The following is a 14,962-nucleotide window of genomic DNA, read 5'->3' as shown; positions in this document are numbered from 1 at the left end:
AAAAACTTTTACTGTTACTGTATCATTAATTGCAATTCTATTTCTTTCTACAAGGAAAGACTTATTGGAGAAAGGGTCGACAACACTGACCTTGAACACCTGCAGCTATGTTCTTTTAATCTGTGTCGCTTGTGGGGAAAGAGTGTGGCTAATCATACGATGCATACATGGCTTATAAGTTTATTGGTCCATCAGTGCTATTTTGGTCTCATAACTGTTCTCATACTAATATCTGCTAAGTATGGAGGGCTTTTATTTAGAGTCAGTGAAGACATCTGATAACCTCTCTGTCATATGTAAATACTGAGAGCTCAAGCGATGATCTCACGATTGGAGATCATCCAGGATACTGGATCAGATAACTAAAAGCAAAAGGGCATACGTTTTTACGAGCCATCTGGTATACTACATTGTGTCATACTGTGAAACCACTTATATTGGACAATATGGCTTGACATTTTAAAACATCTGATTCTAGCTGGGAATCATTCTTCATTATTCACTCTTCCATCAATTGTTGTGCTCAGGGAACTGATTAACTCTAAATTCAGAATCCAATTTTTAAGAATCTGTAAATTGATTTTTCTATTCTGTCAACATTTTTAAAGTAGGATCAATCATTTGCAAAACCTATGGGAAATTTCAGCCATTTTCTTTCTAGTACTCGATGCATAAAGGTCCTACTAGTCAGGTCTGTATCTTCATGGTCTAATGCATGCTCATTTGGATTTTTTATGCAATTTTTAAGATACTCAACTCCAGTTGAAAATGCTTTGATTATGTCTTCATTGGTCTAGGTCAGAGCCAGTTATCAAGGAGATAACTCCAAGCCATCTATGGCCTCTTCAACTAGTGGAACCTACAGTGCAATGAGAATCATACGTTGACTTGCCTACTCTAGAAACTATAAGTGTATTTTCCTGTTTCTTGTGCATTCTTTAACTCTTCATTCAGTAAGATTACAAACTCATTGAGAACAGATGTTTCCTACCTACTCACACCATTTTACCACACCAGTGGGTTTATCATCAGTCAGGTCCCATCTCCATTCAAGCTGCAGTGCGCATGTCTTAGAGATTGAGATCAAGTACTTCAGTTCTCTCCGTCTACCTCTCTTCATCCGTAAAATGGAAATAGTTATAATACCTACCGCCAAAGGAATTTTTGAAGAAGAAATCAGATAACTCACACAATAAAATCAGTAAAGTGGGTATACACCCTATTTTCTACATAAATGTAATTGGTAATTTCGAGATACAGACAAGCAAAATTGAACTGCCCCATTTGCTAATTGTAAAATTCAAAAATCATGTTGTTCAATATAAGCTCTCAAAATTAGAATGGAAACGTTTTGATATTCTTTTTATAATGTATTTCTGCATAAATAACGTATATTTAAAATATTCCAAATTCAGAATTCCAATTCCACCATTGTTGTACTTCACTACACCTGGAAGTTAACCCATGGCTTTACAAAAAATAAAATACATTCAGTAGATATGCCCATGGTTGTGAGAATATGTATTTTTCCATAATATAAAATTACATATGCAATTAACACCAAATAAAGATAATTTAATTTAAATATATAAATGAGTGATAAAATATTTGTACAGTAAATAAAGTGTATATATATTTTAACTTATTAAGCTATTTTGAGAGCTTTAGGGAAGTGACACATGCCAAGGATCAAAGGAATAAAACTGATTAATAAAGAGGTAGGATTTGTAAAGGAAAATTACAGCATTCTCTTATGTATTATCTCCAGCTGATTTCATGGAAGCTTAAGGATCATCCTTCACAAAACATTGAAATAAATATATTCAACAACATTCATATGTTAAATGAGAAAGACATCTAATTATATTTTAATTTTATACTATTTGAGAGAGTTTGATTAATATTTTCGATCAAAGTTGAGCCAATTTATAGTTAAATTAGCTTGTTCTCTGGATAATTCCTAGGGGTCACACATTTGTTCCTTTTAATGGCAAATAGTCTAAAATGAGGTAAGAGTATTCATTTCTACAATTTAGCACCAGAAAAGATTCAGTCTAAATACACTATTGAGTCCAGTCTGACATTATGTTTTTATTTAAGTACTACAAAATAAATCGTGGCGCATAATTGTGACAGCAAGATTCTCACAATTATTTTGTCTTTTGTTTTTGTTTTTGCTAATTGCTTAACCTGATTTTGGTGTTATCTAAATGTAAATACTAGATAAAAGAGTATATTAGAATGGGGAAGATAAAACCATGAGGTTCACCACACGTGTGAGGTTAAACTGCATAGGGGTTAGTAAAACCAGATAGATAGGAATCACTTATTTTTCTTGATCTGTAGTTGATATGCCCAATATTAAACACTTTTTCATACATGGTAGAATTATGTTTATGTGATATTTTTCATAATTTTAAGACCAATGTTCTTTCCACAAACATAATAAAGACAGTGAATGTGTTTAAAGAGACTCATCCTATGAATATAAATTAAAAGTTATTTATTAAGAGAAATAAAGTTATATTGCATTGAGTCTAACTTCATGATAACACCAAAAGTCTTCCCAATATTCTTCTGTTATGTAGGTATGTATATTATTGGGTAATAGTGAAGGTTGTACAACAATGTGAAGATTGAGCTGTACATTTAAAAATGGCTAAAATGGTGAATTTTATGTTAGTATATTTTATTACAATAAAAATAGTACTAATATTTAGTGACTTCATATTATATTTCTGGTACCTCTCGTTAAATACTGTGCAAATTTTAAATATTTTGTATTATAAGTTTGATATATTTGACTTTAATTTGTTACTTTATGATATATGAAAAGCTCAATGGAAAAAAATTGGTTAAATCTGGGAATCTACATATATAGGATAAAAGCAAAATATTGGAAAGGTTTAATGTTTGATGAATAGGTCTTCTTAATTATATTTTTGAAGATCTTATTCATTTACTTGAGAGAGAGAGAGAGCAGGGGAAGGAGAAGAGGGAGAGGGACAAGAGGACTCCAGGCTGAGTGCAAAGCCCGATGTGGGGCTCAATCAGGGTCAAGATCATGACCCTGAGATCATACCCTCAGCCAAATTCAAGAGTCAGACACTTAACTGACTGATCCACCAGATGCCCTGTGAATTAATTTAGTTCTCTATAATTTGGGATACATTTAAAAAATCATTTTTGTTCTATTACTTATGTGTGGAATTAGAAATAATTCCATTCTCTTTTATTGTAATCTTAGCTTTTTTGAGTGCCAAAGTAGGAAGAATTGAAGTAATAATATAAAACATGATACTGAGATTTCTACAAGGGCATTGTTCAAGATCTGCAACTGGTAGGCCTGTTGTAATAGAGGCTGCTAGGCTGTTCCTATAGATAACATTTAGCTGTTTTCCTTTATGTAAGGTGTTTCCTTCTGAAAAACTTGTTTTTCATAATAGTGATATCTCCCCATGGATTGGGAAACCTCACTTTGTGGAGGTCTATCTAACCTGTTAAAGAGCAATGGACCAAATTAGGAGCAATCCCTAATATTTTCCTCATTGGTATCATGTTTAGCTAGTAGGAGAGACATACTCCTATAAACAGTCATCCATTCCACCAAGCTCTGGAGAGGAAAAAAAAGTTAGAAGATAAAAATTTTCAATTTGATAACAAGGTAGCAAGGCAATTAGTGTTTTCTATCATTGTATAATAAAATGATTTTTCCTTTTTTTTTTTTTTTTTTTTTTTTTTTACTCTCTTGACACATCTCTCTCTTTCCATTTTGTTTTTTCCCCCTTCCTGGATGCAGCTCAATTTATTTCCTGTTAATCTTTTTATTTCATATAGTATAAATTGATTTGTGAACTTTTCTAGTAAGTTCCCCACTGACACAGTGTGATATTAGCAGAATGTTTGGTAACGTAAAATTTGATGTCCTGAGAAGTCAGAAGAGTTGAGAAGATTTATGAGGGCTTACCTGTGAATAAGGCTAAATTTTTGTCTTCTTTAGCTCCATTATAATTCAAAACATCAACCTCTGATTTAAAAGAGTAGTCAACTATATTTGAGACAGGGACTGAGGTAGGGACAGGAAAGGACCATGTTCTTCTATGTCATTCCTTGTCAGGAAAATGAATGGTCAAGCCACAAAGGAGAGAAAATATTTGCAAAAGATGCAAAAGATACATCTGACAGAGGACTCTTAATCAAATATCTACAAAGATGTCTTAAAACTCAATCATAAAAAAAACAATCTGAGTAAGGAATGAGCAAAAGACCTTGAAACCTCACCAAAGAAGAGAGATACACCATTGGCAAATTAGCCCATGAAAAGATGCCCCACCTTGTGTATCATTGAGTCACTGAAAACTAAAACAGTGAAATACTACTATGTACCTACGTGAATGGCCAAAATCCAGAACACTGACACACCAATTGCTGGCAAAGGCACAGAGCAAGAGAACTGTTACTCAGTGCTGGTTGGAATGTAAAATTATATAGTCACTTTGAGAGACGTGTGGCAGTTTATTTATTTACCTATTAGTTTATACAAAACTAAACATTTTCTTACCATAAGAGCCATGAACATGATCCTTGGCATTTACCAAAAGAGCAGAAAACTTATATCTACACAAAAACCTCACATAGATGTTTGTAGCAGCTTTATTCATAATTTCCCAAACTTGGGGCAACCCATGATGTCCTCCTGTCTGTGAATGGATAAATAAACTGTGGTCCATCCAAGACAATGGAATATTACTCAGCATTAAAGAAAATGAGCTACCAAGCTGTGAAAAGACATGAAGGAAACTTAAATGGACATTATTAAGTGAAAGAAGCCAATTTGAAAAGGCTACATACTGTGTGATTTCAACCATTGATCTTCTGGGGAAGGCAGAACTATGGAAACAGTCAAGGTATCAGCAGTGGCCAGGGTAAGTGGGAAGGAATGAATAGGCGGAGACCAGAGGATTTTTAGGGCAGTCAGACTACTCTTTATGCTACAATAATGGTGGTTGTATGTCATTATACATTTTTCCAAACCCACAGAATATAGGACATCAAGAGGGAACTGTAATGTGAACTATGGACTCTGACTGATTATGATGTGTCAATATAGGTTCATTGGTTGTAGCAAAGTTACATTCTGGTAGTGGACATTGATAATGGCAAAGCTGAAATGTGTTGGGGCAGGAGCATATGAGAAATCTCTTTACCTTCTGTTCAAGTTTGCTATGAACTTAAAGCTGCTTTAAAAATTAAGTCTATTAAAACAAACCAAAAACCCCCACAACATATCAGAATAAGTTTATCTGAAGTATTTTATGTCATTTAAATTATTCTGATTGATTTTGCATATTTTAGGAAAAAAAAATTTTTTTTTAAGATTTTATTTATTTATTTGACAGAGAGAAATCACAAGTAGGCAGAGAGGCAGGCAGAGAGAGAGGAGGAAGCAGGCTCCCTGCTGAGCAGAAAGCCCGATGTGGGGCTTGAACCCAGGACCTGGGATCATGACCTGAGCTGAAGGCAGCGGCTTAACCCACTGAGCCACCCAGGTGCCCCAGGAAAAAATTTTAATGGGGAATATTTTTGAATTAAGTATTTAGTGATCAAAATTGTATTTTGTGGCATTGTGAAAGATCTGTGGGCTCTAGAATCATGTAGACCGGTATTTGAGGTTTTCTCTGCCATATGATATTCAGGACCATGTGCAAATGATTTAACCTTTGTGCCCATCAGTTTACCTACGTATAATATGAAAATAAAAATCACTCCTCAGAGTTGTGAGGAGGATACAATGAAATAAAAAGACAGCCAGCCAACATAGAAGCTGGCTCAAAATAGGCATTAATAAATATTAATTACCTGCTAACATTGTCTCCAAAATCTACTAATTAGGCAGTGAAACTTTTCTTATTTCGAATTGTATTTTGACATTTGGATTTCTTAATCTTTACTTGTAGTTGGAAAGTTAGCAGAGCCCTTGAGTTACCAATAAAATGAAAACTTTTAGATAGTTGGAGGGTACAGTGTGTACTTCATCCTTTACTAAAATTAATTAAAAGTTATTTATGCAGTTAAACTTTTTGGCCAATGGTATTTCCACAATGTGCTGATTGATCTGTCAATTGCTTTTTAATTTTTCAACAGAATATTATGAAGGGGGTTTTATATAAATATAAAATTAGGTATCTCTGGGGGGGTTTTCAGAAAAAGTTGAGAGGCAAAACTAATTTCTCCACATGCACATGACTTTAAGAATTCACTGAGAATTCATGATGGTAGATTTTTTTTTAATTAAAGTTGGATTAGAAATGTAAAAATAGAAATGAGGTCGTAAAAAATTATTTGTCAGTCTTAAAGAACCTGGGAACTGCGTGAAGAATAAAAACAGGATGAATCTCAAATGGCTCTTCAAGTTCTGAGATAAATGAGTAAATCCTCCAAATATGCTGAGTTAAAAAGCAGAAAGTGCCAAATGTACCTGAGAAGTTAAATATCAATGAGTTAGTTAGGTATCCTCTGGAATGCCTAGGCTGGACCTTCTCACATAGATTTAATTGTCTTGTAGATGGCAAGTTTCTAATTTAGCCAATCTTAATCAAACATCTAGATTGTGGTTGGCCTTTCCCTAGAAGATTCTCACTTCACCAGTTGTGACACCAAAACTGTTAAAACCTGGGGTGGACATGTGAAAATAGGAATCAGATTATGAAGCTAGTGTAAAAGTTCATTAAAAAAAATACATCTGACGTGCAAGAGAGAGAAGGATAAAATGTAAATTATAGTTTGGTGTAGGTTCCACAAATGTTGATGATTACTTACATAGCGATTAGGAAAGTGAATATGAGAAAAATCTAAGAATCCAAATCATGGATTTGTCGCTTTTGTGAACATTCACTGAGATAGGGAATTCTGGTAAAGAAGAGCCTTTGTGGAAAAATGATGAGTGTCACTGTTTTGTACATATTGGTATAGAGGTTTCTGGGGAATTCCAAAAAGATATTCAAAGGTGTATAAGTTTTGAACATAGGATTTAGAAATGGCATGTATATAAAATTATATATCTGGTAATTAAAGCACCCAAAAGTTTAATGTTTTATATATACACTATTGATAGATTTTATATATCTATATATATATATCTATATCTATACACCTCCACACATATACATATATATCAATTACATGTATATGCATGCATATATATGTGTGTATATAATATTTATAAATCATTATATTTCTGGTAACTAAATTTTGGGTTTTCATGGGGTAATTTAAATGGCATCTGAAGTACGAGAAGTTGACAAGAACATAAATGTTGCATTAGAGGAAGTTGCGGGGAGAACTCCTATTTAAAGGATAAGCAAAAAATATAGAGCCCATGAAGAAAATTGAAAATGGATATCCAGGGAGTTATGAAAGAACCATAATAGAGTGATGTCAATTTGTTATGTTTCTTAACCTTTATAACAATTACATTGTTCTTGATGACTAAGATCATTAGCCTAATAACTATAATTAGTTATAATTATGCAAAATGGGAATGTAATTTAATGTGTTCTCTGTTTACTGTTCTCAATAGATCTCATTAATAGTGTTTATGAACAAAGTGTTTATCTCTGTCTTAGATTACCTCTAAGATCCTTGCAGCTCTAAATTATGATGCACATGAACTTAAGCCACACTTAGAATCATAGATTGATTCCTAGAAATGCAAGTGACTTATATGGAACTTTGCACATAATAGTTGCTGAGAAAATCCAAAGGGCTTTTTTTTGCCTAATATGCATTTTAAAGGTAAGTAAATTGAAGCCAACAAATAGTAATTCAAAAAGTCCAAAAGGATATCTCATATCAGAACTGCATCTAAAATAGGACCTTATTTCCTCCTTCATAATCCATAATATTTTCACAATTATCCAACACCTCCTCTTGGATAACTAGGAATATTTACAAATTAATATGTCTTCAGTGATGCCAATAAAAACTACGAAATGCAACTCACCTTTTAGTTATATTATAGGTTACATTAAGTCAAACACTATTTTTTTCATTTACTTAATGAGCTGTTTTAGCATTTCATATACAGATGACTCTGATCTTCTCAAATAACATGACAGTCTCCGCAGTCATCAATAAATTACAGGCAGAGTGCTTTCTCAAACACTCTGAGTGTTTAAATAAGATACTACTATTACAAAATACATGGAAGTCTTGTTCCTATTTCTTATATTTATATTCAATATGTTTTTGTGTCTCTAAGTGTAGTGATGAAAATCAACTATGCGATCATACAGGGATGAGGGTATGAGAGACCAGACATGAAAAATTCACTAACATAATGCCATCCAGGACCACCTGTCACTTTGCCATATATATATATACACATATATATATTTTGCATTAGTACCCTAGTTAATATGCAGAAACATACATTTTCTGTATTATCATCTAAGTGTATCAAACTTTATATGTGGCTTTAGATGGATCTTTACAAATTAGTATAATATTTGAATACCAAGGATTGGTAAAAGCACCTAATGAAACTCTGTAAATCATTGTTTTCTACCCTTCCTATTTGAGTAACTTTTTAAAAAATTATTTTTTAAGTAATTTATTTACTTTAGAGAAAGAAAGAGAGAGTGTGGTGGGGGAGAGGCAAAGGGAGAGAGAGAGGGATGGAGAAACTTAAGCAGACTCCACACTAAGTATGGAGCCCCAAGTGGGGCTTGATCTCACAACCCTGAGATCATGACTTGACCTGAAACCAAGTTGGATGCTTAACCAGCCTTGCCACCCAGGTCCCCCAAATTACAGCTTTCATGACGTAAAATGAAAAAAGCTATATCAATCCCAAAAGATTGTTTTTCTTTTCCTTTCTTTTTTTCCTTTTTGAAAATATTTTATTTATTTATTTGACAGACAGAGATCACAAGTAGGCAGAGGCAGGCAGAGAAGGAAAGGGGGAAGCAGGCTCCCCACTGAACAGAACACCTGATGCTGGGCTTGATCCCATGACCCTGAGATCATGACCTGAGCTGAAGGCAGAGGCCTAACCCACCGAGCCACCCAGGTGCCCCAAAAGATCATTTTTCTTTAAAAAAATTCTTGTGGGGATGTGTGTGGCTCATTTCAGCATCGGCCTCAGGTCATGATCCCAGGGTCCTGCCCTGCTTTTCCCTCCCCCTCTATCCCTCCCCCCCCACTCATTCTCTCTCTCTCTCTCTCAAATAAATAAATAAATCTTTTAAAAATATGCTTATGATTTTATTTTTACAATGAATTAATTTAAAAATCATATATTAATCTAATCATATCTACAAACCCATAGTAATATATAATTATATACTAATATTAATATATATAATATATGTAATACATAATTTATATATAATATATAATCACATACTAATATTTTATTATTAAAAATATTATCGAAATTCTCTAAAATGCTTATCTTATAGGGATGCCTGGGTGGCTCAATCAGTTGAGTGACTCTTTATCTTATCTCAGACCTTGTCCTCAAGGTTGAGAGTTTGAGTCCTGTGTTGTCCATGCCCACCTGGAACCTACTTTAAAAAAAAAATAATGAAATGAATGAAATGAAATAAAATAAAATACTTGTAGTATAAACTATCCTTCAAAGATATTAGAAAGTAGAGAACATATATTTTGCATCTCTTTTAAATCTCTTGGTCCCTAAAAATTATTTTTAAAGAATAATTATTGATAGGGAAAAATGAACATAAACATATAAACAAATCATTTTGGGAATTATGAATATTATAATGGGAAAAAACTTTTCACTCAACTACTTTTTTTTTTTTAAGATTTTATTTATTTATTTGACAGAACACAAGTAGGCAGAGAGGCAGGCGGAGAGAGAGGGGGAAGCAGGCTCTTCGCTGAGCAGGAAGTCCGACATGGGGCTGGATCCCAGGACCCTGGGGGCATGACCTGAGCGGAAGGCAGCCACTTAACCAACTGAGCCACCCAGGTGCCCCTCAGTCAACTACTTTTATAAATCTAATTAAATAGTTTTATAACGATTCATTTGTAAGTTATTTTAAATTTGTTTTGTTAATATTTTGTCTAAAGTACAATTTGGATTTGAGAAAAAAGTTTGTAGAATTTTTAAACTCTATACTTAAATACTTTTGGACACAGTGTGTCTAAGGAAAGAGCCAAAGACCTCTGAAATATGTGGGATTTCTTGAATACCACCAAGCACAGCAGTTTCCTTCAGATGTATTTACTCAACATTATTAGACAAGAGCACCTAGAATTTTTATTTTATATGTCCAGTCTAAAATTTTCACATTTCTCATCTTTTATGCTCTTTTTGTCCTTTGTCTTTTGAATCTGGTTTTTGGGAGAGGTTCTCAAATTTATCTTCCACATTGCTGATACAGTTTTCTATAAAATCAACACTGATCTTCTCTGACTCCAATAAAAATGTTAATTTTCTTACTGCTCTTTAAGTTTCTAAGCAGGGAATCTTATTGTCTTTTTATACAGGCACTCTTTTTTTTTTTTTTTTTTTTTAAAGATTTTATTTATTTATTTGACAGAGAGAAATCACAAGTAAGCAGAGAGGCAGGCAGAGAGAGAGGAGGAAGCAGGCTCCCTGCTGAGCAGAAAGCCCGATGTGGGGCTCGAACCCAGGACCTGGGATCATGACCTGAGCCGAAGGCAGCGGCTCAACCCACTGAGCCACCCAGGCGCTCTTACTGTGTGTTTTCTGCTACTGTGTGTTGCTTTCTGCTACCATTTCATAAAAGCCATATTTCTTTGCCTTTCACCAATGCTAAATAATTTCCTAAGATAATTTTAATTTTTTGTGCTTGCAAAGGCTTGACTAATTCAAAGACAATACACTTTTTGCAATAGTAATCTAAAGGCAACAGAAAAGGATAGTACTAAATTTTAACAGAATTTACTTGTATCACTCATAATGAATATCTGTTTTATAATCCCTGAGAATATTAAATTATTAATAGTCTTATATAAATTATACTTGGAAATACGTTTGTCCAAACTGATGTAAACATTTGTGTGATAAAGTAGGGATCTTAAAGATGCTGTATTATCAATATGAAACCTATATTTGATGTGAGAGAAGCTCACATATGGATTTAATAACAGATTTTTTTTAACAGTTTCCACATCATTGGTTATCTGTCCTTTTTCCTTTTTATAAAGCTATATCTAAAATTTGTCTCATATCAAAGTAAACAATCTCTATTTTCCTGACAAATACAATCTTGCTTCAAATTTTACCTTGTGAATTTAACCTATATTCAAGATATCTTTTCAACTTCTCGTGTTAATCCCCAATACACATTTTATTTAAAACTTGAAATTTATAATTTTTTTAAGATTTTATTTATTTATTTGATACACAGAGAAATCACAAGCAGGCAAAAAGGCAGGCAGGGGCAAGGGGAGGGGAAGCAGGCTCCTCGCTGAGCTGAGAGCCTGATGCGGGGCTCGATCCCAGGACCCTGGGACCATGACCTGAGCCGAAGGCAGAGGCTTTAACCCACTGAGCCACCCAGGTGCCCCCTAAAACTTGAAATTTATAAACCTATCAATTAAATGAATAAAATGAACTTTATGTTGAAAGTTATAAGAAAAGTTAAAATCATTCATGTAACAGGAAGTTTAAGTTGGTATGAATCATATTGAATTCTCTAGAGTGTTGAAAATAAATAAACATAAGAGTTCATAAGTGCTAAAACTATTTCCAGAACATCAAAAGCTATCTGTTCATACAACAATTGGGATTCGTGACCGTTATTGTAAATATAGCATACTGCTAAGATACAAGGACATCGCAAAGCTGACAATGTACAATTATATGACAAGGACAGAACTGCATGAAAAAACAAGCATAACATTCACCTCAATTAAAAAAAATCACTTCGTTTGTTACCATCAACTTAAATTAATCAAATAGTTACCTGTGTTTGGTTTCACAATGGTTATCTGTTCAAATAGAGACATTGGAAAAAAAGTCTGATCCTTCTAATCTTGACTATTTTATGTAGGAGAAGCAATTGTCCAGGATTTCCCTTTCACATGCATGCAAAGATTAATTGAGAGTAGAATGCAGTTTAAAGAAGTGAACAATGAGAGACTATGGACTCTGAAAAACAATCTGAAGGGTTTGAAGAGGTGCGGGGGTGGGAAGTTGGGGGAACCAGGTGGTGGGTATTAGAGAGGGCACGGATTGCATGGAGCACTGGGTGTGGTACAAAAACAATGAATACTGTTATGCTGAAAATAAATTAAAAAAATGATTAAATAAAAAAAAAAAGTGAAGGGCCAGGAGGAAGAGGGGGTGTGATGGTGAAATGGAAACTTCTCTGATCAGTCTGAAAGATCTCATGTGACTAAAAGGGGAAATATATCTAGACATTAGAAAATAAATGACCAGCAATTAAGTTAATCTAATTGATTTTGTTGTCACTCAGAAGTGTTTTGTTACTATGTTACCAAAAATTTTAATTAAATGATCATTAAGGAAATATTGTTTATTGATTTTGGAGTCACCGATCATATATTTTAGTAAATGCAAAATATCAGCATTATAAGTCACAAGAAAACTGGTTAATGTGGGGTAGATCTTCATGCCGTGACCAACTACAATACAGAATTTCATGTGATATGACTCTGCCTTAGGCCATATTTTAGACCATAATTTACTAGGGGGAAGACACTATAGTTAAATCACATATTTAATAAGGCCCACTGAAATCATTAATGTGGAAATATTTAAATATCAAGAGAATAAAGATATCTCAATCCTCTGCTAATTTTGAAAGATTCTGATAAAATTTAAAGACACTTCCACTTCATTCTAAGTGTTTTATGTAGAGAAATTTAGTTATAACAAAAATGAATGTGATGGTCTAAAATCAGCTTGGAGACTTCATTTAATCACCATATTTATTGGTAGCCTCGAAGGAAGCTGTCATTAAGGAGAAGAGTAAACAAACAACAAAGAAAGATGGAACCATTTGAAGCATCAAAAAGTATGTCTATCGCTCCTATTATAGGCAGTCTGCCATCTTAAAATGGAAATAAATGATTTTTCTAAAATATTGGAAAATTTGAATAAATTTAAGAAAATATTGGAATATTAGAGTTAATTTAAGAAAACTGGATTGAGATTTATGATTCCAATTTTTTATGTGTAGGGGAGAAGCCTAGACTCAGGCCATAAAGTAAGTTTCAAAAATTTTTTATAAGAATTGAAATATTGTAGGGAGTTGGTCTTTGAAGGGAATGCAAAAGCTGTGAAAAACCAACCAAGACTGACAGCTAGAATATCTCCAGTACCTAGAAATTAAACCATAAACTTCCATATAATCAGGAGTTACAGAAGAAATGACAATGCATATTTAGAAATGTTTTAAAGAAAGTAACGAAGGAAGGAGATATTAAAGTTGAGTAATATAGCTTATATAGTGTTCATGTGAAAATTCCTGATCCTAAATGCATATATTAGCAATGAAGATAGGCTGAAAATCTAAGAGTTGATCTCCCATCTCAAGAATCTAGAAAAACAACAGAAAATCAATAGAGAAAAGTAGAAGGGAGATAATAATAAAGGAAAATTCAGAGATTCATGGAATAGAAAATGCAGTTGAACAAATGGACAAATATTTGATATGTCTGAAGATTAATAAGCTTGATAAACCCCCAATGACAAGATAAATAAGATTGATAAACTCTTGAAGTGAAATGAGACAAATGAAAATGAGATAGATAATACTACATTCCCAACAGAATCACTAAAGTGAAAAGGAAGAAAGATAAAAACAAAATATGGAACAAACGGAAATCTCATGATAGATGGTGAGTAAACTCCTATAGCCACTTTGAAAAGCTGTTTGGTACTATGAAGCTGAACACTGGCAGAACTATGGTAAGGCATATACCTCAAACCGATGTATGTGTATTTATCAAAAGTATATTCTAGAAAGTTCATGGTACACTATTGATAATAGTTCAAATTGGGAACATCCAAATGTCCATTAACTACAGAATAATTTTTTTTTTTTGCCAATGTGATAGCTGTGAAATGAAATCTAAAGTTTGTGTCCCTGAACAAAATTTTATACAGACCTTCACTTTTCCCCCTCTTACTTAATACTCTCAGAGTATTGACATATTAACTAGTGTTCTTTTGGTTAAACATCATTAATTTGGTCTGCATTATGCACTTGATCCCTTGGGGTAGGAGCTGAGTGGACATACATAAAAACCTGAGAACTAGCAGTAACAATGTCTTGACAAATAAAATCTTGAGGCAATAGGAAAAAAAGTTATGGGACATATAAAGCAGAAAAAAAGCACATATAGCTCTCTCCCTGAATGTAGATTCAGGAAATGGGGAAATGGCAAAGAAAATAATAAACACAAATTAACATCTCAAAATATTAGCTAATCACACAAGATTTTGTATTATACGTCATAAATTTATAGTAATCTCAACTAGAGACAATTGAGTTTCAAGATGCTAGAATCTCAGATACCTTGTGTAACATGTAGAATTTGACCTAATGGACTGAGGCTCAGTGACAGTAACCATCAGGTTGGTATTGAAAATGCTTCAACAATACTTCCACTAAAAATATTCTAGCATATGCAAAAGTAGAGCATAATAAACTTCATCAGTCAAATTAATCACCTCTTGGCAAATTATGTGACCATTGTACCTCCCTCCTTGATTATTTTGAAACAAAACAAGACATTATATATTTTAATATGTAAATATTTCAGTATCCATTTTAGCATTATCTAAAAGATAAACTCTTTAAAAATAATCACTGTAATTCTGTTATCATACCTTAAATGATTAATAATTCTTTAATGTCTTCAAATTTTCAGCCAGTGATTATATTTCTATTGTTGTATCTCTTTTTTTTTTTTTTAATTTTAAAATCTGAGCCATTGA

This window comes from Lutra lutra, chromosome 2 (assembly GCF_902655055.1).
Source record: "Lutra lutra chromosome 2, mLutLut1.2, whole genome shotgun sequence".
NCBI lineage: Eukaryota > Metazoa > Chordata > Mammalia > Carnivora > Mustelidae > Lutra > Lutra lutra.
Note: the sequence above shows the minus strand (reverse complement) of the source record.